Source organism: Balaenoptera acutorostrata, chromosome 12, assembly GCF_949987535.1.
Source record: "Balaenoptera acutorostrata chromosome 12, mBalAcu1.1, whole genome shotgun sequence".
NCBI lineage: Eukaryota > Metazoa > Chordata > Mammalia > Artiodactyla > Balaenopteridae > Balaenoptera > Balaenoptera acutorostrata.
The window spans coordinates 38,176,539-38,203,759 of NC_080075.1; the positions used below are offsets into that span (position 1 = coordinate 38,176,539).

The 27,221-nt window shown below is 46.1% G+C and overlaps 1 protein-coding gene across 2 annotated transcripts in view; it reads left to right on the top strand.

Annotated features, from left to right (window-relative positions):
* SPRED2 (sprouty related EVH1 domain containing 2) overlaps positions 1–27,221 on the top strand; it is a 123,280-nt gene that overhangs the window by 39,152 nt on the left and 56,907 nt on the right. The window lies entirely within an intron of this gene.

Below are 27,221 nucleotides of genomic sequence, written 5' to 3' on the forward strand. Positions count from 1 at the left end.
GTTCATCACTAGGTGCCCGACACCCCTAACGTCTTTCAGTCCTCATAACAGCCCTTTGCGATGGTGCTATCCACGCCCCCTTATACCGACAGGGAAACTGAGTGAAAGTTTAGAGAGGCTAAGTGACTTGCTCCAAGTGGAATTGGGACTTGAGGTCAGAGGCGGAGAGATCAGGCCACTGCGGGAGCCCATGAGAGACGGCTGGTGATGCACGGACTGGAAGACAGGAAGCTCGGATGTGGGAGAATTGGGGCGCAGCTAAAGGGGGTGCGAGTCCAGTGGCAGAGGTTTCTGACTTCCGTCTTGCGGGGTGCAGGTGTTGGAGGGAGCCCTGGGGAGTGCGCGGGAGAGGGCGCTGGTCGGCTTCCTTTCACCCCCCAGACTTGAAGGAAGAGTCGGGATGCGAGGTTCTGCCGCAAGTGGGGCGGAGGGCTGCGCTCGGTGACGCACGAAATTCTCCGCAGAGGGTTAAAGCTGGTGAGAGAAGAGCATGGGGAGGAGGGGGAGGGGCGCAGACCGAGCAACGCTGGACACTTAGATCCCAGGCCGGAGAAGAACCTGGGATGGAATGAGGGAAGTCGAGCCAGGGTATGTGGATGGGCGGCCAGTGGGCCGGACCCCTCTGGGGGAGCTGGTGATGGAGGGAAATTGCCAGATGTGGCAAGTCCTGATGACCGGACAGCTCTGTACTCATGACCCTTGTGGCTAGAGTCAAGCCCAACGAGAGCAGTCACGTTTTCCTCGTTTAGAAAATGAGTAAATATCACTCGGATTGGCATAAACTTACCTAAAATAAGACATGGAAGTAGCATCATGTGAACATGTAGTGATTTAAAAAAAAAAAAAATTCTTTTTTTTTTTTTTTTTTTTTACTTCATATAAAAGGAAAAAAAACTGCTGGCCAGTCTTGAATATCTACCTTCCACCTTCTTTGAGCCTCACCGTGCTCAGAACTGGGCTTGATGTACCGGGATATTGAGATAATAAGCAAGACAGCTCAGGGCTCCTAGCAAGCCTGGTATCAGAAATGGACAGAAGGCACAGAGGAAGGAGCCCTGCCCCCATGCGGGTTCAGTAAACACCAGGGGAGTGTGCTTCTTTCTGCAAGTTCAAGTGGGTCAGGTGAATGTTTGTTGAATGTCCGTGAAACATATTGATAAGAAATCAGTCTTCAGCTAGTGTGTGGTCTGCAGTCAGATTTGGCTCAAATCCTCAGTTTGGGGGTTTATTGAAGCTGCTTTGCAACAGAAGGTCCATTAAGCCCTGTTCGTGTCCATTCACAGCGGCTTCCTGACAGACAGAAGCCTGTGCAGGCTGCCAGCAACCACCTCGCATCCATGACCAGCCTCTCAAAGCAGCACACTTTGCCAGAATGCCTGTGAATTTTTAAAAGCAGGGGTTCATCTGCGGAATCATCTTTCCGAACCTAATGATGTGTAATGGCTTAGTTGTGGAACTGTGGTTGATCTATTTCTAGCAGATTAGCTACCTGAGAGGAAATGAGAATTTAAATTGTTTGCCGGACTTTAAAAAATTTACATCGGAGGAGACATCTGATCCACAGATGCATGTGACACAGGGAAAGCTTTTTATTTTTTTCCCCAGGTAGCAGCCACTCTTGATTGCCATTTTACAATTTTCTTGTCTTCTTGTACTTCTCACACATTTTTAGGAGTCCTCACAGTAGCCTTTACTTGTGTGGTTTTAAACCCATTTTCGAGATGAGGAGCCCAGGTTCAGAGGTAAGTAGCTTATCAAGATCCCCCAGGTGGCAAGTGCGGGAGCTGGGATCTGGAACCCAGATGTCTCTGACTGCACCATGTCTTTCGTTATCACGAGTAGCCTGTCAGTCGGCAATAACAATTATTGAATGAATGAATAAATGAATGAATGACTTCTTCAAAAAGAATAGTCCATATGTTCCACAGTACAAGAGGATATTTGAGATGATTGTTTGGAGAAGGGGGCCGCAGATCAGGAGACACCAAAAGATCTCTTTTCATATCTGGTAAATCCCTTTATTATGATTATTATGAAAGAAAAAAACTATGATTATTCAACAAATAGGTATTGAGTAAAACCGCACTCTTCAGCTCTGGATTTGGGGTTGGAGATCCAGGTGGAAGGGCAGGCTGGGGAGAGGTGCACATTCCCCACATAGTGTGCTTCCCACGATAGTACTGCATCTCTGTGCAGGCGGCTAAGAGGTGGTTGGATGCTATACTCGGCATTATTTTGAATAACATGATGCTGCCTTGTTTTGATCTCTGTAGCAATAAATTTGTATAAGAACAATAGCTAGTTCCGTGGTCTTTTGCCTTTTGCAAAGGAGAGATCTGTTTTAAACTCCTAACAAGTTCCTTATTTCCTGTTATTTAGTGGCAGGTAGAATCTCTCATTCTTTGGGTTCTGGGGCCAGAAGGGCCTGAGGGACCCCCAGCCTGCCCTTGTCATTGTACTGCCCTCTGCTTTCATCCCTCATCTTTTCCCCTCAACTCCTGACAATCCACTAAAACAACACTTAGGAAGACTAGGGCTGGCGAAGGGGGAGGATTGAGTGTCCCTGGCATGTTCTGCTTGATCCTGTTCATTGTCGGGTACTGCTTTTTTTTTTTCTTTTTAATTAAGTTTTATTGGAGTACAGTTGCTTTACAATGTTGTGTTAGTTTCTACTGCACAGCAAAATGAATCAGCCATACATATACATATATGCTCTCCCTTTTGGACTTCCTTCCCATTCAGGTCACCACAGTGCATTAAGTATACTTCCCTGTGCTATACAGTAGGTTCTCATTAGTTATCTATTTTATATATAGTATCAATAGTATACATGTGTCAATCCCAATCTCCCAATTCCTCCCACCCTCCCCTTCCCCCCTTGATATCCATACATTTGTTCTCTGCATCTGTGTCTCTATCTCTGCTTTGCAAATAGGATCATCTATACCATTTTTCTAGATTCCACATATATGCGTTAATATGATATTTGTTTTTCTTTCTGACTTACTTCACTCTGTATGAAAGTCTCTAGTTCCATCCATGTCTCTACAAATGACCCAATTTCATTCCTTTTTGTGACTGAGTAATAGTCCATTGTATATATGTACCACATCTTCTTTATCCATTCCTCTGTTGATGGACATTTAGGTTGCTTCCATGTCCTGGCTATTGTAAATAGTGCTGCTTTGAACATTGGGATGCATGTATCTTTTTGAATTATGGTTTTCTCTGGGTATATGCCTGAGTACTGCTTTTTAATGAGCTGATTCATTACTGAGAGTAGATCTCATGCAAATTTCCAGTTTGTATCCTGCAGATTTAATTTCTTAACAGTTTCCTCATTTCAACATAACTCCATTGTACCATGGGTTTTATGATTTCCTTCGAATGTAGAGCCTCACCTCACATTTTATTTCAAAACTATGAAATAAATATTTAAAAAATGAAAACCTTAAAAAATAGACTAGAAGAACCCATAGGTAGATGTTTAACTCATCTCTAAGAAAAGAAGGATTGCCCACACATAGACGTACTGGAAGAAATTACAGAGGAAATCACTGATATCACTTCTGTTTGTATGATAGCACAGATAATTTAACAGACAAAATTGCACAAAAAAGTTTGCCTCACTTGTGATATATAGAGTTAATATAAAACTCTGAAGAGTTCAGGAAATTACAAAAAGAGACACTAAGGAAACCAGTAGAAAAATAGACAACTTAATACTTTAAAAAATGCCAAGCTAACTGGTTAAAAGAGAACAATATAGTTGGCTAAACATGGAACAAAATAGTCAACACCACAAATTATTAAAGAAATGCAGCAAAAACGTAATAGCAGTTTTACAGCAGTTATTCCCCCAATTAGTAAACTAATGCAAATGAAACAATAGCATTTTTTCAACTGTTATTAATTATCAAACAGAAAAGTATTTTTTAATGCTGATATGGCTTTAGTGAGGGGGCATTTTCATATACTGTTGTTGGGAGTAGAATTTAGTGTACCCTTTCTGGAAAGCAATTCGATTATAATATATCAGTCCTTTTTTTTTTTAAGTTCATCTTTATCCAAAAGCCCTCTTCTAGAAATTTAAAGATAATAATCAGGTGAAAACCCACTTATGGGCGGTGGTGTTTAAAGTATGTGAGTTGAAAATGTCGATAAGAGAGCCTAGGAGAGTGGGTAAGCCACGTGGAACATCCGTATGACCAGATAGCACGCAGCCTCAGAAAACAATACTTTCAAGGAATTACTAATAATATGGAGAATACAGCATTGGGTGAAAACAGGATACGGAACTCTGTATCTACATATCATGATCCAAATTTTGCCTGAAACATGCATAGCAAAAGGACCGGAAGGAACTACACAAGCCTGTTAAGTACTGGTTGTGGTCATCTCTGAGCTGTGGTGTTACAGGCATGACTCTTGTTTTCTTACTTATACTTTTATGTGTATATTAAGGTGACTAACCATTCCGGTTTGCCCGGCACTGCCCTAGTTTTAGCACTGAAAGTCCTACCCTGGACAGTTGGTCACTCTAGTATATACGAGGACATATTGAGATGAGTTTGTGCCATTTGGCAGGAAGAGCCAAAGATAAAGGACAAGTGACAAGCTGATGGGGCCTGGGGAGGAATCAAGCAATAGAGTTTCTAGTGATACAATTAATATGGCTTATTTTAGAAAGCGTAGGAAAGAATAAATACCCAATAACTTAAATGGTGCTCACATGTGGCCAGTATTGGTCTACATGCATTTGATGGCTAACACTCTTGAATCAACCAACCCTATGAAAGAAGTTCTGCTATCACATCCCCCTTTACAGAGGCACAGAGAGATTAATTTACACAGGTGCCCCTAGCTCTTGACAAAGTCTGGATTTGAACTCGGGCAGTCTGGATCCAGAATCTGGGCTGTAAACCACCACCTGCATCTCTACAGTTCCCCCACTCCAGCCACTCCCGTTGCTGCCCCTCTTGACAATTACATTATTACTGCCTATAGCAGGCTGCTGAGTTGGCCATGTTTGACTCAGTGCTGCTTCACTCCAGCCCCTGCCATGGCCAGGACTGCCTTTGACATCCAACAGAGGAAACACCTTCCCCCCATCCGGAGCCCGAGGTGGGGATTTCCATAGCAGAGTCGCTGGCCTCTGGTGATAGTGTTCTTTCAGTTTTGCTGCACGATCTTGTGGCAAAGGGCTGGGTCCAGGTGCAGCTTTGGTTATTTCTGGAAACACTTCTCCTTTTCCTTTATTTTGTTAAGATTGCCTTACCAGTCATCCTCTCTGAAGGTGATTTTGGCTCTTCTCCCCAGACCATCAGACATTTCTGTAGGTGTTGGAATCTTTCATGATGGTTCTGGACTCTGCAGATATCCAGATGAGTCCAAGCATGGGGAGGGGATGATGTATATATCAAGGTATCCATCCTCAGCTTTGTCCAGCTAAGACCCCTGTGATTGCAGGTTGCTTTATCGGCAGTGGTGATCTCTAGGTGGTGGATCACAGGTAGTATTTATTATTCTTTTTTTTTGGCTGCATTGGGTCTTCGTTGCTGCGTGTGGGCTTTCTCTAGTTGCAGCGAGTGGGGGCTACTCTTCACTGCAGTGCGTGGGCTTCTCATTGTGGTGGCTTCTCTTGTTGCGGAGCACGGGCTCTAGGCGCGCGGACTTCAGTAGTTCTAGCACGTGGGCTCAGCAGTTGAAGCACGCGGGCCCTAGAGCGTGCGGGCTTCAGTAGTTGTGGCGTGTGGGCTCTAGGGTGCACAGGCTTCAGTAGTTGTGGCGCACGGGCTCAGTAGTTGTGGCTTGTGGGCTCTAGAGCGCAGGCTCAGTAGTTGTGGCCCACGGGTTCAGTTTCTCCTCGGCATGTGGGATTCTCCCGGACCAGGGATCGAACCCATGTGCCCTGCATTGGCAGGCAGATTCCCAACCACTGCGCCACCAGGGAAGTCCCATTCTTTTTGCTTCCTTGCTTTAAACATTGCTTCAACAAACTTTCTTTACTCTCCAGATATTAAAAATGTACTTCAGGTTTTTTTTTAACTTAAAAGGCAGTTTTACTCCTGCAGAATTTCCAGCTCCTTCAAAATCGGTGCATGGCAAAGAGCTTCCTAACACCTCATTCAAGTTAGAGCAACTGCATTTCTGCACCAAAAAGAAATGCCTTCAGCCCTTGTCTGAACTTGTACCTTGCTGAGAACTCTGCCAGAATTTCTTGTTAATTGTTTGTTTTGCCACATTAATGGAACAATGAGAGGGCACTGGCATTCCTCACCCCTGAGGTTGGAGCACAAAATCTACATTTCTTTTTAGGTGTTTGTTGGGGGGAGGGATTTTTTTCTGCTTTCAAATCTTAGAAATCTGTTATTTGACAAATAACAAAAAGTTTTAGGTTCTTAACTTCCTTATGCAGACTGTGATGTTTAGGCTAAAACAAAGTTTAAATGTGGACCTCGTGTGTTATATTTTCAAAGAATCTGTGTGTTTCCTTATCCTCTTTCTTCCAAAAAGTTCAAAAGTATATGTCACCCTCCTTCCTCATAACACACTTTTTTAGGGGGTAAGAGGGAAGTAAAGTAGGAAAATTATTCTTAATTGTAAAAGTAGAGTGTCTTCAGGCTTTTTAATGTTCAGGGGAAAGACTATGCTTCCCAAGGCAAGATGTTCCCTTTGGGGGGAAAAAAAAAGAAAAAAAAGACTAATATATCTTTGTATTGCTGCCTGTCTGGAAGGGGGATGAAGCATCTGCTGGGGTGAGAACAGGGGAGAGTTGCCAGGTGGATTCCTGACACTGGGGCAGAGCTGTGAATCAAAGGGCCTTTTCACCCTTCAGAGGAAAGAGGGGTGGGGGCCTGAGAAGCGAGAGCGCGAGGGGACGAGCGAGGGGACGGGCTGGGCCAGTCAGGATTTCCAGATGCCTGGTGCCTACAGCTCCCTGCACAGGGCCAGCGTCCCTGCAGAGCTGTTAGAAATGCAGGATCCCGTGCGCCCCTCCCCAACCAGCGGCAGCTCCCCAAGATGAGTCGCCTTCTCTGCCTATGGAGACTGGTTGAATTGGTGGCCTTTGTGGCTGCCCAGGACAGCAATTTACCTCTCAGCCTCCCAGCCAAGGAGACTGGGGGGAAGGTGGGTTGTGAGCTAGACTGAGGGAGATCATATAATTAAATTTATAATATAATAATGTATTCTAAATACCTAATATTAAAAATATATAAATTTATAATATTGGACCACACACTCAGAGTTTGGGTTTTGCTTTGGGTACCTAGGAAACGACCAAGAACACAACTGCAGAGAGAGAAAGAGAGAGAGAGAGAGAGAGAGAGAGTGTGTGTGTGTGTGTGTGTGTGTGTTTGGGGGAAGAATTGCTTTCTTACCACCCGCTCACCTCCCACTGGTGCTGGTAGAGCCTGTAGAGGGGACCGAGGGACTTCCTGTGCCATTGATAACAGCCCCTAAGAGCACACAGTAAATAAACCCCACAGTGAGCGGACCAGGCCCTCCCGGTCATCCTCACCAAGGAAGACAGTGAGGGGCCTCATTATACTCTTTGGGCTCAAGAAATCTCCAGCAACAGAGTCACAAGCCCATGGCATGGACCTTGGCTAATCTGAGCACCGCCCAGGATGGATGGGAGTGGAGACCTTAGCTGGGAGGCAGGCGCTGCACGGGCGGGCAGGTGGGGAAGGCTGCCAAGACGGCGCCCTGGGCTGGCATTACCTCATCCATCTCCTTTGTCAGGCACTGATAATGTCTCTGGCCCTGCCCCTAATGGGAGACACGCGATCCTTGCCTCGAGGGCTCAGATTCAGAGTTTCATAAGCTCTGGATTGACTCAGGTTAAACCTCTCCCCTCCAAACGTTGTACTGAAGTACGGGCCTAAACACAGCTCCTGGGTAAGGCCGGCTAATGCACTAAACCTGGCCTTGACATGAGCCTCATTGCTAACTCAGGGTGGCTTCTAGATATTTGCTCTCCCTAGTTTTTCAGTGTTTATAAGTTCCCTTTTTGCATAAACTTATATGTTTAGGTTAAATTTTGCATTTTTAGTTAATAGTCTAGACAGATCTGAATTGGAAACAGCTCTGCCTTCTGTGTTGCATAGGGCTAATTACTTTAATATTTCTGATTTTGTTTAACCAAATGCTACAGTATCTTCACTCTGGAGTTTACATGTGCACAGCTACCGAACCTTTCCTGCTTAAGTCCTGTTTACTTGAAATATAATTTGGAAGCATTTACCCGGTATGTTTGAAAGTTTTGTATTATTTTCACTTACTAGTATCAGAATTGAGTTTGTTTAGCTGTTGCTGTCCATTCAGTAAACTGAGACCTGAGTGTGCTTGCCATTATTTTGTGCAAAAACTAATTGATCAGGGTTATAAATTATTAGATAAGAAACTCAGAAGCCTCTGTTGGAGGGAGTTCCCACTCCCTTTTCCATGGTCATAGCTGGAGAAGGTATCTGTATTCCTTACGCAGAAAGTACAACCAAGGGCCTCGAGCACAGACTAAGGCGATTGTCTGGCAGCCATTTGGAGCTCGTGTCGCCTGTGTTCTGTGATGACAGCTGGGGGAACCAGCACCGACTGAGTCCCGAACACATAACCCACCCCACAGAAGCCTTTTAGGGTACTCCCTGCAAAATCACCCTGTCACAGTGTGAGAGCCCCCAGCCCCTACCTTGGGGTTTTAGATACTCAGACTGTTTGCTGAATTTGTATTCATAATCGAAGTATTCTTCTATAACAGTAAAACCAGCTTCAACTTAAAAAGAAAAAAAAAAGTACCTGTTAAAGAGCCATTACGTGGGGACTTCCCTGGTGGCGCAGTGGTTAAGAATCCGCCTGCCAATGTAGAGGACACGGGTTCGAACCCTGGTCCGGGAAGATCCCACATGCCGCAGAGCAACTAAGCCCATGCGCCACAACTACTGAACCTGTGCTCTAGAGCCCGCGAGCCACAACTACTGAGCCCTCGTGCCACAACTACTGAGCCTGCGCTCTAGAGCCCGTGCTCCACAACACAAGAAGCCCCTGCAATGAGAAGCCCACGCACCGCAACAAAGTGTAGCCCCCGCTCGCCACAACTAGAGAAAGCCGGTGCGCAGCAACGAAGACCCAGTGCAGTCAAAAATAAATTCATTAATTTAAGAAAATATTTAAAAAAAAAAAAAAAAAAGAGCTATACGTGGGAAATGTTTGCTAGGTGAGACGTGGCAGCGAAAGTGGGTTTCTCCAGGGAACATTGTAAAGGATGCAAGGCCCGGGACTTCTGAAACAACAAAGTGCTCTAAACCCACAGAGTGACAGCTGAAGAGCCAAAACCTGAAACGTCCTTCCTCAGACACCCTGAGCCTTGATTTCTCTTCCTCTCTAAAATGGGAACCAGACCGTAAGGGTGGAGATATCTTCTTGACAAATCCATGATGACGTTGACCTTACTAGGCTGGCAGTGCTGTTCTGGGTCTTGGGTGATCAGAGGTGACCTTACATTCTTAAGAGGGAGCTACACAATAAGTAGGGCAACCAGTAAACAAGGAAGGTACAGATGGTCCCAATGCCAGGAGAGATGTGACTGAGAACAACGGGTCCAGCCCTCACCCCGTGATTAACCTGCTCAATGATAGCTGCTATTGTTACTATGGTTACTGTTACTGAACGGCCTACTGCGGGGGAGGAGGTTCCTCGAAGATCTTCTAATGCCAGAGGGTACACGAAGTTAATACCTGTGCTTTCTGGTACAATATCCCCGCCTTTCTTGGCCTCACCATCTCCCATGAGAACAATCAGTTGACAAATGCTGGAAAAATCAACTTTGCCTGAATGTCTAGAAAGGTATTTGGGATTTCCAATATTTTTCTTCTCGAAGAATAAAAAAGCGGGTCTGCACTTAAGGGGTAGTGTTGAGCAGTGTTCTACTCTCCTGCTCCCTAGTCCCTACCTCATTCTGCTTCTTTGCTCGAAAGGAACTTAAGGGCTCATAAGCATTTTCCCTGAGAAGGTCTTCATGTCAAGGGAAATGAGAAATCATTTAAAGTTTCTAGGTGAGAGCCCAAGGTTCTTGTCTTGAACCTACATCCCAATGGCAGTGATAGGGCATTAAATTACACATGGCTCCCCCTCTTCCCCCTCGGGCTCTACCCACCCCTGTGCCAGGCAGGATAAGGTGAAAGGTAATGCTGGCACTCCTGTTTCCCATCCCTCTACCACGCTCCCCATGGTACTGGCAGCAGCCAGGAAGGTGGTGAGATTTCTGCCACTGCGCCAGCTGGGCCACCTGTGAAGCAACTGCCAAAGTCAACATGTGCAGCTTTGGTGTCTGGCCAGTAGGTTTCATAATGGTGGTTAATGGAAGTTCCTGTTCGGACGCCCTCAGACTCGTGTGATTCTGTCTCCGGAGGACCTGGGCATCTCTTGCGCAAAAGCAAGATCTTTGGGGAATTTATAAAAATTTTACCAGTTACTTGGCAAGGTCATAGGAGGCTTTGTAAGTGGCCGTTAGAGGTAGAGAGCAATATTCCTAGTGACCATTTAGTAGAAATTTATAGAGATCTAATGTGTACCAAGTTTTGTTCTGGAAAGGTGGAAGGGAAGGGCACAGAAATGACTAAGCAATGAACCCAGAGCCCTGGGACTCTTGGTCTAATTAAGGTGTGTGGAGGAGAGACAGGTAAATTAAACCATACTGTCAGCCAGGACCAGAGAACTCAGTGGAAGGGACATCTGAATGGGCTACCTGAGAGGACGGAGGCCCACTTCCTTGTCTTGAAGTCTTTGAGGGGAGGGGTGAGTTTCAGTGAGGGTGAGGCGAGGTGAGGCAAGGTGAGAAGGGTTCTTAGCGGTGGCAGCGCCCACTGCCCTCTGGGGTCGGTCTGAGGGAGGCGCATGGTAGGGGCCTGCCTCGTGGGTGTGCAGCCAATGCTTTCACATGGGGCCTCGGCTTAGAAGGTCCCCACCACACTTGGTTTAATGCTCTGCTCTTGCCATTCTGAAATTCTTAATAATTTTTGAACAAAGCGCCCCACAAATTATTTTCCTTTGGCACGGGGCCCCGCAAATCACAGAGCCAGTCCTGCATATATTGCGATAGGGCTGTAAAGATGGGTTGGACCAGGTTGTGTAGAGCTCTGTCTATCAAACAGGAGAAGATTTGGCTTTTCTTCTCGAAGCTAGTGGGGAGCCATGGAAGGTGTGGTGACGGGGGTTGTAGAAGGAGAAGTGGAAAGGCTGGTGAGACCTGGGAGGCTGGCAGTCTGTGGAGGAAGGCTGATCAAATCATGCAGGAACGGACGTAGCAGAAGCCAAGAGCTACCGGTCACGCACCTGGGGGAGATGGGCCGGCTTCGGGCCCTGGGGACAAAGGCAGAGAGGGCTGGTGGCGATGCCTGAGCTTTCTAGCTGGGCTGGAGAGTCCACTCACCGGCAGGAATGTGGGAGGAAGGAGGCCCTGAACAGTGGCAGCAAGGCAGATGTTTTGCAGGAGTGGGTCGAGGCCCTTTCCAGAAAGACCCGGAAATCTCTGGTGGGACAGCTTGTGGAAACACGCACTGCAGCTGCTCCGCTGCAGCAAATGACCTGCAGATCAAGGTTTTTGTCAGGATCGAGAGCTTCACTAGAACAAATATTCATCCAAAAATAAACTTCCCGTTCTTCCTGTTTTTATAACTTGCCTATTTCCTCCAAGTTTGAGGCTGGTCTCCAGTTCCGTGGGTTATTAATCTTCAGAGGATCAAGACCTCTATAGAAGTATTTCCTGTACATGTTTATCTACCAAGCCCTAAATTATATTTTCCAAATGATAAGAGAACTTTTCCATACTGATGTGTCAGGCTTTTCCTTTGAAGGATTTCGATTTAGGCACCCCAGCAAGTAAGGCTGAAGCAGAATAGCTTATCCCAGCACACGGGAAGCCCTGTGATTGGGAGCTGCAGTGGGTTTTGATGGGTGTGCTCAGCCCACCTCCACCAGGTTAAAGGTGGTCTCTTTCTGACCAGAGCCCTAGGGAGACAAAGTGACAGCTGCAGAGGGCTCTATATGAGGACATTTTAAATGCCCTACTGAATATCCATAGGGGAATAATAGCTCCAGAAATGTCTCTGCCCCCCTTGAAGAGTTCAAAATACCCTTCATAGGACCATAATTTGTTCTTACATCTTACAGCTTCCCGCTTCCTTTCGCACACAAGGTATATGTGGTGCTCATGACTGTGCACAAAGAAAAAGCCACGTTGAAGCTTGGGGCCAAGTTCAGTCACAATAGACAAATAGACCAGCATGGCTCAGTAGGTGTGGGCACCTTACTCCTCGGCCCAGTGAGTCCACCTGCCTCTGGAAGACTTTTTTTGGTCTCCTACTTTTTGTGCTTTACCAATCCCAAGCTAGCATGCCGGTGGGTATATTTTATTTTATTTTATTTTTATTTTTTTCAAAATAAGTTTATTATTTTATTTTATTTATGTATTTCTGGCTGTGTTGGGTCTTCGTTGCTGCACGTGGCTTTTCTCTAGTTGCGGCGAGCGGGGGCTACTCTTTGTTGCAGTGTGCGGGCTTCTCATTGCGGTGGCTTCTCTTGTTGCGGAGCACGGGCTCTAGGTGTGTGGGCTTCAGTAGTTGTGGCATGCGGGCTCAGTAGTTGTGGCTCATGGGCTCTAGAGCACAGGCTTCAGTAGTTGTGGCACACGGGCTCAGTAGTTGTGGCTCGCGGGTTCTAGAGAGCAGGCTTCAGTAGTTGTGGCACACGGGCTCAGTAGTTGTGGCTCGCCGGTTCTAGAGAGCAGGCTCAGTAGTGTGGCACACGGGCTCAGTAGTTGTGGCTCATGGGCTCTAGAGCACAGGCTTCAGTAGTTGTGGCACACGGGCTCAGTAGTTGTGGCTCGTGGGTTCTAGAGAGCAGGCTCAATTGTTGTGGCACACGGGCTTACTTGCTCCGCGGCATGTGGGATCTTCCCGGACCAGGGATCGAACCCGTGTCCCCTGCATTGGCAGGCAGATTCTTAACCACTGTGCCACCAGGGAAGCCCCGGTGGGTATATTTTAAATGTAAGCCTTCTTGTATGACTCTTACAGAGAGGCGGCGGGGACTGGGCTGTGTGGGTGGCAGCTTGTGCCGCAGCAGAACCTGGAAGGCTGCCAGCTGCCTCTCCCTGAGCCCTTCCAAGGTGGGGTTGGCATGTCATGTTTTGCACAGGGCACCACCCCTCGCCCTTGGCGATTCAGGCAACCAGATTGAGAATGGCCCACTGCTCTAGACCCGCACTGTCCAATACCTTAGCCACTAGCCACCTGGGCTGTTGTGCACTTGAAATGAGGCTAGTATGAACTGAGATGGGCTCTAAGTGTAAAATACACGTTGGGCTTTGAAGCCTTAGTACCAAGAAAAAGAACGTAAAATATCTCCTTAGTAATTCTTTCATCTTGATTAAAAATATTATCCAAGATATTTTAGATATACTGGATTATGTCAACTATATTATTCAATATTATTCTAATTAGTTTTGCCTGGGTTTTATTACTTTTTAACGTGACTACTAGAAAAACTTAAATTGCATGTGGGGCTCACGTTACATTTCTGTAGGACAGTGCTGTGAGGTCAGCTGACAGTTGTGGCTTCGAGGCGAATACAGGTCACAGAGGTCCCTCTGCCTGGTGGCCTGGCAGAGGGGTGACCCAGCCCTAACCATAGACTGCTCAGGGCAGTGGGTGGGACAGCCTACTTCCAGGCAGAGGGTTAATAACTTAATAAGCAGCAGCAGGAATTTTTAAAACTCCTTTCAAAAGTACCCCTCCTGGCTGAAAATTTTTTTTCCTTAGCCTCTTCCCCAACCCCCCACCCGATTCAGAGCTCTTCCCCTCAGTCAGCTTGGGACATGCAGGGGTGGTGGTGTTCAGGGGGCTTATTGTTTTGCTTTATTCTCTTGTTTAGATTGTTCTTCTGCCCCAGGTCAGGCTCCAGTAGCTGCCAACTCAGGAACTATCCAGATGGGCCTGGGAAGCCACTATTTGAGACCAGTCCCCAGGTCCATCACCCCCCACCCCTCCACCGCCTTTGGAGTGGTTATTCAAGTGTAAACATATCTTGGGAAAACGCAAAGTGGATGTGAAGCTTAAGAAAGCCCTGCTTTGAGAAGTACAGAACCACAACCGACCTCCTAATGTCAGGTTGGCCTTTCAGGAAAAAAGGGGGGAAATTCCAACTGGTGTTTGAAAACCCCAAGTAATTCCCTGTTACAAGGAGTTTCATGTTGACTTCAGAGGTCCAGGAGGAACCTGATGGACTGTATAGTTATCATTTGCCAAAGGATATGACACAGTCAAATTTCTCTGCTTGGGCACCTATGCTGACCGGTGGGGTGGCGGCGGGGGAGATCTGTCATCAGCCAGCAGGACAGCACTGCATCAAGGCACTCCGTAATTTTGACATCTTTTGTCCACATAGCTGTCTGTCGTATACTTAAGCTTTGCTGGAATAATTGACATAAGAAATAGCATTTTTTTTAAGTTCTTGCTCTGTGCGATGTGCTTTATTACACGTACAGTTAATTGGCATCACAAACTTTGAGATACCCCAGAGTAGGCGCCATTGTTTCTCCATTCTACAGATGGAGAAAATGCACTTTAGAAAGATGAAGTAAGTTGTCCGAGGACTCATAGCTGGAAGTCGATGGGGCGGGGAGTGCAGCTTGGACTGTGCGACTCCAGATCCTAGTGTTTAACCATGGGGTGTCACTCGGCACTGCCAGACCAGCCCATGGATGTATTGCTCCATTCTGCACAAGCATTAGTTTGTTATCGAAACGTTGACGGTGCAGGCTGGGACAGGACATCAGGGGAGGGTTCAGTCCTGGTTTGCTGAACCAGCCGACCTAAGAATTGAATACTGTGGGTGCTTCTGAGCTTTGCTGGGGGGACACCCTCTCACCTGGCTTTTGAAATGCTGTGTGCTACACAACCTTCTGCCCGTGTGTTTTTGTGGTGGAAGGTCCAGGGCCGACTTGAAAGATGTTCCATTTGCATCACCAGGGTGCTCTGCTGCTGTTGTATTGGTGCAGAAACGGCAGCTCCACCAGTGGCTGGCTCACCGGGTGAGGTTTGGAAATGAGCCCAGGGGTTGAGAGCTGTATGCCCCGGAGTCCGACTGCTCTTTTGGTTCTGCCACCCAATGGGTTCATAGGCCGGGTTCTCCATTCTCTGGGTGGCAGTTTCCCCACCTATAAAATGGGGATACTCATAGGCCCTGCCTCAGATAACTGCTGTGAGATTTCAAGAGGACACAGAAGGCATAGTGTCCTTGGCACATGTTAGGTCCATGTCAGCTAACGTTTCATTATGATTATTATTAATGCCATTTAATGCTGCATGATGGATTATAGTCACATAAAAAATGTACCATAAGATATCATGTGGATTGCGTTTTTTGTTGTTTTAAGGCAAACGTATCAGCGCATGTACCTTTGTATCTGAGTCCGTACACCTTGGTACTTGAGTATATCTTTCAAAGCTGTGATCCCAGGCACCTCCATGCCCATCTCCATCTCCTAGCCATTTGCTTGAAACATTTTCAGGAGCCTTTTTGGAACTCTTCAGAAGAAGAAAAGATGGTGATGTTAAGTATTTCTATTGTAAAGGTAGATTTTAAGTTTGGAAATGGCCTTAAGTTCATCAGAGCTAAGTCTGATGAATAAGTCGAGAATAAGCTTTGGTGATGGTTCCACTATAAGTTAAGAAATGGTGCTTAACTAAAAAGTAAGGATTGATTTTTTTTTTTAATTTGTAATGGCAGACTCATTTATTATAAGACTAGCCTTGGGCTTCCCTGGTGGCGCAGTGGTTAAGAATCCGCCTGCCAATGCAGGGGACGTGGGTTCGAGCCCTGGTCCGAGAAGATCCCACGTGCCGCAGAGCAACTAAGCCCATGCGCCACAACTATGAAGCCTGCGCTCTAGAGCCCGCAAGCCACAACTACTGAGCCCACGAGCCACAACTACTGAGCCCGCAAGCCACAACTACTGAAGCCCATGAGCCTAGAGCCTGTGCTCCGCAACAGGAGAAGCCACCGCAATGAGAAGCCCACGCACCGCAACAAAGAGTAGCCCCCGCTCGCTGCAACTAGAGAAAGCCCATGAGCAGCAACAAAGACCCAATGCAGCAAATAAATAAATAAAATAAAATAAAATAAAATAAAAAGACTAGCCTTGAAGGCAGTTCCAGAAGAAGGGTTCCAGGCAGCTTTGACTTGGGACAGCGTCTTTGAAACATTAACAGAGTCTCCTAGGACCAAAACTTTAAAGGCAGGGGTTTGACGGTAAGTGGGCAGTACTGAGACCTATAAGGTTGTGTTTCAGGAGTAAAAATTAGTCTTATGTACACCTACTGGATTAAGTAGCAGCTGAGTTGGCCTTTCATTTGCCACTTGTGTAGCTGCTGCTGAAGCTCATAGCAGGAGGTTTCCTGCATCCAAGGAGTAGAGGCCAAAATCTGGCTTTGGCCCTGGGTTGACTTGTATTCCGGGTGTGTTTACCCCTTGTGATGCACAGAATTGAAATCTGAAGGCGGGAGTGTGTGTATGTCTAGCGAAGGGCCCTCAGCTTGCTGTCCTCCACCAGGACTTTAAAGCTGGGCACGTGAGAAGGACTCCTCCCTCCTTCTGGATTCCACGGACTTCTGAGTGGCTGGAGAGCAGCACTCAGCTGGGGCTCACCAGGGGTGGAGGACAAACGCGTGTCCCCATGGAATGATGGAAGAAAGTTCAAGGGTTTGGTGTCCAAAGATGCTCATGATGACTAATAGTTTCATCCAGGAAGGCTGGGCCACCAGCAACCTTTGGATTATTTTCTATGGGTGGGTGTGAGAGGTGCCACGTTCAGTTTATCTTGGAGGACGTGCTGTGGAATTTGTTTGGTCGAACTCCAGCTCTGCTCTCTATTGCCAGGTTGACTATGGCGTCATAGCATTGCCTGGGCCTCGTTTCTGTCCTGTGTAAAGTGAGAACACAATAACACTTCAGGGTGGTGGTGAGAGAGGGTCAGAGGGGTTTCGTCTATGAGGAGCTTTGACAGATGCAAGCTCTCCACCTCTCCCAGGGCCCTGAGAATGACACCAGAATTAACCCCATTGCCACAGAAATGTGGGCAGAGACCCACAGTTGTACATCAGAATATGCCACCTGTCGCAGGAAAATTTCCCCAGTCCCTCTGTGAGGTGAGGCTCATACTCCCAAGAGGAGAATTGCACTTCCTCTCTGCTTTGAATAAGGTCAGCTGTTAGGGGTCCATTGCCCAGCAGCTCTAACCCATTAAGCTACCTAAGACCCACCGTCTCCTCTTAGAACAGGAGCTTTTCTGGGGTAAACACAGTGTGGCCTCAGCAGGACGCACATTGGCACTTAATTAATGCGCAGGTGAGTGAAGGTGGACAGTCATGTGAACTTCAAGCCTGATGTTGATAATAGGTCATCTCTTGTTTGGATTTAAAGTAGGCCCAGCTTCTGGCTTTCATCTGTTTGCCAAGTCCCTGGTTGTACTGTATAGCTCTAGTGTCCTCCTTAATTGCACCAGTAATTCAGGGAAACTTGGCCTGGACCCCAGACTTGGGGGCCCTGGACCGACAGCTGAGTAGACTTAAGGAGGTTGCAGGTAGACTCGAGCAAAAGGTGTCTAGCTTCCACTGTCCTCTCGTACTTGCCCCTGACTTTTTCCTGAACCACGCTTTTAGGTTTCTGGAGCACTGATTCTCAAACTTTGCTGTCCATTAGAATTACCTGGAACTTTGAAAAATCTAGAAATCCAGACCATGCCCTCAAACAATTAGGTTAGGCACCAATTTGAAAACACACACACACAGAACTCCCAGGTGATTCCAATGTGCAGCCAAGTTTGAGAACCAGTGTCTTACCTGACAGGAAGAAAAATCTTCTGGTGCAGTTACTTACTGAGTTGACTTGCTTTCGTGGGGTCACTAACTCTATCATCTGGGGCCAAGGTGTCCGTCCTAGAGGTTGAACTGCCTGTTCTCCTCAGTAGTGAGGTCTCAGTGGCATATAGCTATTAAAACAACGTGTTGTCTTATGAAACATTTTACATATTCTCAAAGGTAAAGAGGGCAGTATAGGACTTCCCTGGTGGCGCAGTTGTTAAGAATCCGCCTGCCAATGCAGGCGACACAGGTTCGAGCCGCAGTCCAGGAAGATCCCACATGCCGCGGAGCAACTAAGCCCGTGTGCCACAACTACTGAGCCTGCGTTCTAGAGCCCGCGAGCCACAACTACTGAAGCCTGTGCGCCTAGAGCCCGTGCTCCACAGCAAGAGAAGCCACTGCAATGAGAAGCCGCGCACCGCAACGAAGAGTAGCCCCCGCTCGCCACAACTAGAGAAAGCCCATGTGCTCCAACAAAGACCCAATGCAGCCAAAAATAAAAATAAATAAATTTATATTAAAGAAAAAGAGGGCAGTATAATGGAACCCATGTCCTCAGCACTCAGCAGTCATTCACCACACACTTTTTTGGAGAGATGGGGTGGGTTGTAGTATTTTAAAGGAAATCCCATGCATCCTTTCATCCATAAATACTTCAATATGTATCTCTAAGAAATGACTTAAAAAATATAACCGCAATACCATCATCACACCTAAGAAAATTAACAGTAATTATGTAATCTCATCTAATAACAAATCCATGTTCAGTTTTTTTCCCATTTGTTTTAAAAAATGCTTTTATACATTTGGTTTGTTCCAATTCGGGTCCAAACAAGTATAATTCATTTTTAATGTTTGGCTTTAACCCTGGGGTAATTAAGCCATCGTTGTGTACGAACACAGGTAATGATGCATGTGGACCTCTGCAAGGAGGTGTAAATGGCATTTGGTCTCCTCCGTACTTTTCTTAGCCCTTCTGGTGGGACCTTGAGCTGTCACAGAGGAAATGCTCATCGAGGCGGGGCCGCAGCCACTTCTGTGCTGCTCTGCTTCTGCCTGAAGGCATGTTCCCTTTGGTAAACTTAGAATAGAACCTTCAGGATGCTTGTGAAAAGAGAATTATGAGTCAGCTCCGCGGACAGCTTACAATTTCCTGCTCCTGTGCTGGAGGCGGTGGCTGGGAAGGGCTAGGACTGCCTCTTGGGCCCTCTCTGGGCTCTGCTGAGGGGTCCTATTAGCTGTTTACTTCTGGGGGTTCACCTGGGACTGAGGCTCTGATGTGGGGACCAGCCTACAGCTCAGCCCTGCCTCCCCAGGGGTGCAGTTGACTCTGTGTGCCTTCACCTCCAGCTGGACCTCTGAGTTTAGGTTCAGATGATGACCAGCGACAGAGAGGGTTACCTTGTGCCCTCTGGGGCAGCACTAGACACCTCATAGTCATCGCTTCGGCACAATGTCTATGAGATAGAATGCTGTTAGAATTTCTTAAAGGGGCAGATGCCTGGATGGCCCCTAGGATGGATGGGTGCTGAGGCTTTTGGGGGGTGAGAAGGAGAAGAATGCTAATTGAATTATCATTAAATAATAATTGAATAATAATAATAATTCTGAGGGGTCAGAACTTAAATAATAATTGAATTCTATCTCACTCCTTCTACAAATGTCGATGGAGTGCCTACTCCGTATGTATCATACCACATCAAAATCTCCTTTTATATACTTCCAAAATATGATTTTTTTCTGAGGTCAAGATTTCAGATGGATTTGTAGTTGTAAGATTTTCTTCCTTCTATCTCTGTACCACGATCAGGTAGTTACAGAGCAGTAAGTAAACATCTTAATATATAAAAGCAACTCTTATAAAGTTGTTCATCACAGGATTGTTTCCAATGGCAAAAGGTTTAGAAGAGCCTAAATGTTCATTAATAAGGGACTGGTTAAATAAATAAACCATGGTGTATTCTTATAGTCGGATATTGTACAGATGTAAGAAGGGAATGAATTAGTTGTCTATGTTCCCATATGGAAAGATCTCCAAGGGATAAAAAGCAAGGTCCAGAACATGTGACTGACATGCTACCTTTTTTGTGAGAAGGGGTGAGAATAAATGTGTTTGCATAAACCCCGGAAGGATACACAACTGTTTTTTTTTAAAGTGTTTTGTTTTGTTTTGTTTTTTAAATTTATTTATTTATTTATTTATTTTTGGCTGTGTTGGGTCTTCGTTTCTGTACGAGGGCTTTCTCTAGTTGTGGCAAGTGGGGGCCACTCTTCATCGCGGTGCGCGGGCCTCTCACTATCGCGGCCTCTCTTGGGAGCACAGGCTCCAGACGCGCAGGCTCAGTAATTGTGGTTCACGGGCCTAGTTGCTCCGCGGCATGTGGGATCTTCCCAGACCAGGGCTCGAACCCGTGTCCCCTGCATTAGCAGGCAGATTCTCAACCACTGCGCCACCAGGGAAGCCCTACACGACTTTTAAAAGGTGGTTACTGCTGGCTTGTCGGGTAGGAGAAGAAACAGGACAGATGGGATGTGATGGGAGTATACCTTTTTATATTTTGGTTTATGAATCATGAATGTGTTACCTAAGCAGAACAATTAACTGAATTAAAAGGGATAAATACATCTATACTTACATTGTACAGATAAATTGATTACTCGTTATGCCCCAGCTAATCTGTTTTACAAGCTTCTGACCACTGATTACCTGTACTTAAACATGCCAGGTCTGTTGTGAAATGGACCAGTGAGGCTCTGGCCAGCCCAGGGAATGTGTGTCATGTTCTTCCCGTGATGCCTTGCTCAGCAGTAGATTATAAATATTTGGTGCTATTCTGCAGCCCATACATAGGCTTTTCCCCTTCCTCATCCTGAGATCCAAAGTTGAACTGTAAGGGACAGGGAAGGTGGGCTGCCTGTGTCCTCCTGCACATTTAGCTGCCGTCTTCTGAGGAGGAGGTGTGGTGGGTGGAGCTGGGGAGGGTGGGCATGGCTTCCTTTCCCATTCTAGTCCCTCTGTGCAATCTTTTGCTTATGCAATGGCATCCTGTGCGCCATATTGTCTATGTTTGTATTTATTTTCAGCTTCTTTGGAGTGGTAGCAAAATCCCTCTGAGCTGAACTGGTCCCACCCTAGTAGCACGGAATGTTCTGATGTTAAGACTTGCTCTTCACATCCAGCATATTCTCAGTATCAGGCAATTCCTCGGGGCTCACAGGAAACAAACAAATGAAGTCCATGGAACAGTTTTCTCCCTCTTGAGTGGAGAAAGAGGAGCAGAGAGAATCTTTGGGGAGACTTCAAACAAAGAACACGAAGGAACAAGCCTTGTTTAAAAGCACTCTGAAAGATGAAATTCAAGGACACTGAGGACCTATTCTTGCTCTGCCACAAATGTACCTTTTATATTTTATTCCAGTTTGTGCATTTGGGGCTTACTCTTTGGTTTTTCATCTATAAAATAGGTGGGACCCGCATTCATTGTCCATTCCCCCTCACTGTTCCCTCTTAGCCATCTGATACTTATTTTAATAAAACTTGAAGTCTGTCATTTTAAATGGCAACTAAGTGAAGAGAGTGAGTAAGCCCTCCTCTGTCCCTGTAGTAGATTATAAATATTTGGTTCCTGAGAAAGGGAGACACTTGAAGCAAGTTGTATGTTCACCACCTATGCCTTCCCTACATAGAACTCAAGAAGTTGGTGCCTATGGCAGTGATCTGTAATCTTTATCTGATAGTTTGCAATGTATTGACTGGCAAGCCCTAACTCGGCTTCACTTGGCCCATTTTTAAAATTTCTGATAGAACTTAAATGTTGATGGCAAGGTCAAAAACGCTCTTCAGAATAATGAGTAACTTTGGTTACCCTTCTGATGATTTATTTAACCTGGTACCTGAGAATTCTAGTGCAGGTACATATTCTGGACACCGTCATCTACTTTTCTTGTTTTGGAATCATCTCTGATTGCTTTTCCGAAACCAGAAGTTAACAATGTGACAGAATTTAGGGATGATTTTGGTTTTAGCTAGGTAGGTAATTCTCAGTAAAGAACAATGGACTTAGTGTCAGAAGTTTTAGGCCCAGTTCTTTCTGGCTGCTACAACTGAATTTGAACAAGAAACTTGGCCGATGGTCTTAGTTTCCTCATCTGTCAAATGTGGTTTGTGTAGAAGCAGATATTTCTAAGGTTCATTTTAGAATTCTAGGCTGCTCTTCTGGTTTTTAGTTAATAGTTAAGGCCCATAAGGTGCTAAACCCATAAATCACTTATTTGCTGCTAGGGGGTGCTGAACTAAAAGACGGAAGAAAAAAATCTGGCTAAGCCCTACACGCAATACCTTTTGTTTTTTTTTTAAATCAGAAATGAATAAATAGAAAAATGGGGAAATATTATTTCCCAATTATTTTTAATAGGATTCAGATAGTGGCAAAGAATACATTAAATTTAATCTAACCCACACATTTAAAAGGATGCAGATCTCATGCCAAAGCTTGAATTGACTTTTCCTTACAAACAACATTAGTCAACAATAGCAGTTAATCTCCACCCCCTATTTAAGCCAATAAAGGTTAACCTGCATCTGTTGAATGAATGGAAGAAACTCAATCTACCAAGGTTTACCATTTGCCAGATGCTGAGCTACAAAAGTAAAAAAAAATTTTCTTAAGAATCTCAAGTCCAATGGCAAAGGTAACTTGCAAATCATAGCAAAATGCTGTCATTGTGGTACTGATAGTCATGAAGACGGAGAAGAGGGTGTGCTAGACTGTTCCCCTATCTCTAGTTTCTGTCTGTGATTAAAAGTCCTGTGAGATTGTAAGGCTCAGCACTTGCCTATAATACAACCATGGCTAATGTTGACATTAGCTGCTATTGTTGACTAACGTTGTTTGTAAGGAAAAGTCAGTTCCAGCTTTGGCATGAGATCCTCATCCTGTGTGTGTGTGTGTGTGTGTGTGTGTGTGTGTGTGTGTGTGTGTGTGTGTGTGAGAGAGAGAGAGAGAGAAGAGGTAGAGGTTTATTGAAATATAAACATTTGAGAACATGTAAGATAGAAAATAACCACAACATATACAGACACTTGCTGCAAGAGGACTTCTGAGGTATTTATCCACTGCCTAGGCTATCCATGTGCTATCACATTTTTTCCTGGTTAAATACAAGTAAGATGGGAAGTGGGAGGGGACAGAGTGGCCCTGGCCAGTGGCTGCCATGTGACTTCAGGGCTGCACCGTCAGGAGAGCTCCTCTTGGCCTAGGGCCCCATTCTGGGGGCACCTTTTGGCGCTCCCACCCTCGGACTTTCAGGCTGAGACCTTGCTATTGCCCTTGAGGGCAGCAAGGGCTTGCTGAGAGGGCAAGCTGGGCAAGCTGCGAGATCCGCATCCTTTTAAGCGGGTGGGTTAGTTTAAACTGGACTTCTAGATCCAGGGTCGGTAACATAGCTCTGCCCCCACAAGCCCTGAGTCTTGATCCACCAGCACTGCCCAGCTTTCCTTCCCCTCCTCTCTCTCCTCTGTCTGCTTGCATTACTGGGCAGTTTTCTCGTTTAGCTGTTATCAATCCATTCTTTGTACAATTTTGGAGCTTCAAGGACTGAACTAGTTTAAGCCCTGCGTTTTCTAGACAAGGAAATTGAGGCACAAAGAAGGGACTCTGCAGCCCGAGGTCACATAGCTAGTGGTGAAGCCAGGCCCAACCTACTGCCACCCAAGAGAATAAATTTGCAGGATTTCTAACCCCAGTCATGTTTGCTGTATACGTAGGCAGATGATTAAAGAGTACTGTTGGGTGTTCTCAGAAGAGATTTCTGTTTCCACAGCTGAATACCTGTAGAGCCATCTGACAAATAGAGGTGACTACCGTTGTCTTGCGTATGTTTTTAGTGACCAACAGCAATCAAGATGAGTGGTAGATTCCTCTTCTGAAGACTGGCCCTGCAATTATACAGCATTTGAGTGGCTTCGGGTCTAATTCTGGCCTGAAGTTAGAAAGACAACAGATTGGACTGAGCTAGGCTGATGGCAGATTTGGGTCTAGTGTGCTCAGTCTGTGCCGTGATCCTCATGATAACGAGTGTACCTTGAGGAATAAGCCGTCCAACCTTAAGCAGATTTCAAGCAAAGACCTCACTGTTCAGCCTGGCAGATGTTAATAAGTACATAAAGAGTCACCCCTTAGGCACTCCCTATGTGTGGGTATGGGGACAGAGACAAAGATTGTCTTTCCGGGTCTTGAGGCAACTTCATCCCTTGAACTTAAAGTTCCACCCCTAGATGTAGGTTTGGTTTCTGTCTGCAGCCCAGGTCTCTGAGGCCAGGCCCTGTTGCCCTGTTTGCTCTCCAGGCTGGAAGCGAAAAGTGATCTATCTGCTGGACGCCTGGCCTGCAGCTCGGCCATAGACCCAGAACCCTGAATGCTCTTACCTCTTCCTTGCTAATCAAGTCCATGGTTCCTTCTGTAATTTCCCAGGGTGACATTCCCATATTTCTGATGTATTTCAGACTCCTTCTTCCTCTTTTATCAGTCTTGTTTGTGTAACATCCTGTGCTGAAAAATTCAGACTATCTAGCCTAAATCGACCTAGTAGCTCATTCCCGTTTTCCTCCACACAGGCCAGGAACAAAATTTGTGGGTGCATTAACATAGCCATACAGAGTAGTACCCCACACCAAATGGGCACCGGGTGAATGTGAGTTCCCGTTGCCTTTCCCTAAAGAAACCTGGCTGAATCCACAAGCCCAGCTCTGAAAGGTCCTCATATCATAGGGACTATTATTAAAAAAAAAAAAAAAAAAAAAGATCTGTTTAGCTTAACAGCTCATATGCATTTAATCATCACAGGTCTTCTGGCTCTGGCCGAGCTGAACATCCCCAAATTAACCGTGAGCTTTGGAGAAAGCCTTATTTTACCCCTGTGCTAGACAGTTACACTTTAAGGAACACAGCTGAAAACTGACTTGGCTTTAAGTGCGATTTGTCACTCTGCATGCCATCTCTGAAATCCTCTGCTTCCCTCCTCTTTCTTTCTTTTTTTTTTTTTTAATAAGGTTATTTTATTAATTTATTTATTTTTATGGCTGTGTTGGGTCTTCATTTCTGTGCAAGGGCTTTCTCTAGTTGCGGCCATCGGGGGCCACTCTTCATCGCGGTGCGTGGGCCTCTCACTATCGCGGCCTCTCTTGTTGCGGAGCACAGGCTCCAGACGCGCAGGCTCAGTAATTGTGGCTCACGGGCCCAGCTGTTCCGTGGCATGTGGGATCTTCCCAGACCAGGGCTCGAACCCGTGTCCCCTGCATTGGCAGGCAGATTCTCAACCACTGCGCCACCAGGGAAGCCCCCCTCCTCTTTCTTGACCAGCTGTAGTCCCGCGCTCATCCTTCACTTTAGTATTTAACACAGGCGGTTTTCTATTGGACTGATGTCGCAAAGATGTTGATGTATGCCAGGAAGGCAAGTGACCACCAGAAAAACTGGGTGTCTAAGTACACCCCAGATTTCATCTCTGTCCGAACAGCTGGCTAAGACTTTTTTTTTTTGATAAGAGAACTAACTGAAGGCAGTTAGAATGGTTTCTTTTGTTCAAATTTCCTCTCCCAGAGACCAGTCCCAGGAGTCCCTTCACCTGCATTATCCATTAATACTGTGGGTTTATTTTCCCCAAATAAACAAGCGTTCCTGCCAAAGAAAATAGGCAGCACGATTGGATGCGGGGATGAGTCTTGGGACCTGCCTTTGAGGCGTGTTCTTCATTTTTCTGGGTTGGCCCCCAGTCTCCTTACAGGACTCCTGCTGGCAGGGGCAGTGTTGCAGCAGCCGTTGTTTCTGAAGGCCCCTCGTGCTGTATGAATCCTGCCCATGGCTGTCCAGCCCTCTTGAAAGCATCCTTCATTTCTTTTTGCTCAGTTTCCTAAATGCCTCTTCCAGATCATCTTTCACCTCTTGCTTGAGGCTCTGGGGACACATGTGGTTTCGACATAATGCACAGATGTGACTTGGGGGAGGGAAATTACAGCTGTGGAATCACATCAGCTGCGGTCACTGGACTCTGAAATAGGGGAGGTCAGGAAGGAGGGGAGGCGGAAAGACCAACAGGCAACCTCAGGCTCTGTAGATTTCCCCACCCGCCCTGAGACAGAGCACTGTGGTGTGTGTTTTGCATTGTAAGGAAAGCATGAGCTACACGGCTCATGTGGACCAAATCACCATAAATAATGCTTGTGTATCTGATTCTAAATTGAGATATTAAGCAGAATAAGGGAGCAACGACCAAAACTTCTATAGGGAAAAGACCTGGTTCTTTATCCACCCAGACGTTAATCACCAGGGGTCGAAAACCTTTTTCTGTAAAGGTCTGGATAGTAAATATTTTCACCTTTGGGGACCATATTGTTTCTGTCACAACTGCTCAACTCTGCGTTCGTAGCTCTAAAGTGGCCACAGATGATAGGCCACAGACCAGTGTGGTGGCTGGCCGTGATTTGCCCACCCCTGACGGTCTAAATTCATAAAACTTGCAAACATCCTCATGGTTGTTGTTTGCATAAATTAATGAGTGCTCTGTATGTGGCCAGGCCCTATGCTAAGTACTTATTGTGAATGATCACATTTATCCCATTCAGAACAATTCTCTGAGGTTATTAATAGTATTATACCCATTTTACAGACAAAGAAGCAAAGGCTTAGAGAAGTTACATAACATAGCTAAGGGCCAGACTGGATTTTGAACCAAGATAGCTTAACTCCAGGCTCAAGCTCTTTACCACTACACAGCACAGCCTACGGTACCTACATCACTGGCATTCACATTTGCTTTTATGCTTTTAGATCTTGACATTAACCAGTATTTGGACTTTAGCCACCCTTCCCCCCCAAAATACATGCAAACAGATAGTTGCTGAAAACTCTTGTATAAATTAATACATGGCAAGAATGAAAAAAATAAGAGTCCTTTAGTGAGCTATAAGAAATCAGAAGCCTTGTTCTCCTGTGCTTCCCAGGGAGTTCTGCTTCTTAACACCCAAGGATCAGTGCTGGGAGATGAATATTTAAAGGCCTAGGGAATTCAGAAGCCAACGACCTCCAGGCTGATTTTCACGTTCCAAGACCCAGTGCTCTGAGGCTGGCAAGGTGGAGCTGGGCCCGGGCAGCTCTTCTGGATGGCCTCAGCCAGGGCCTACCCGCTCTTAACAGAAATACCAACACCAGCATGAGCTGGCAACCTGCTGTGCACAGGTGCAAGGGTCCTCGCCTGGCACTGATGGTGGCGAGGCCATTGTAGCGTGGTCAGGGGAGACTGCCG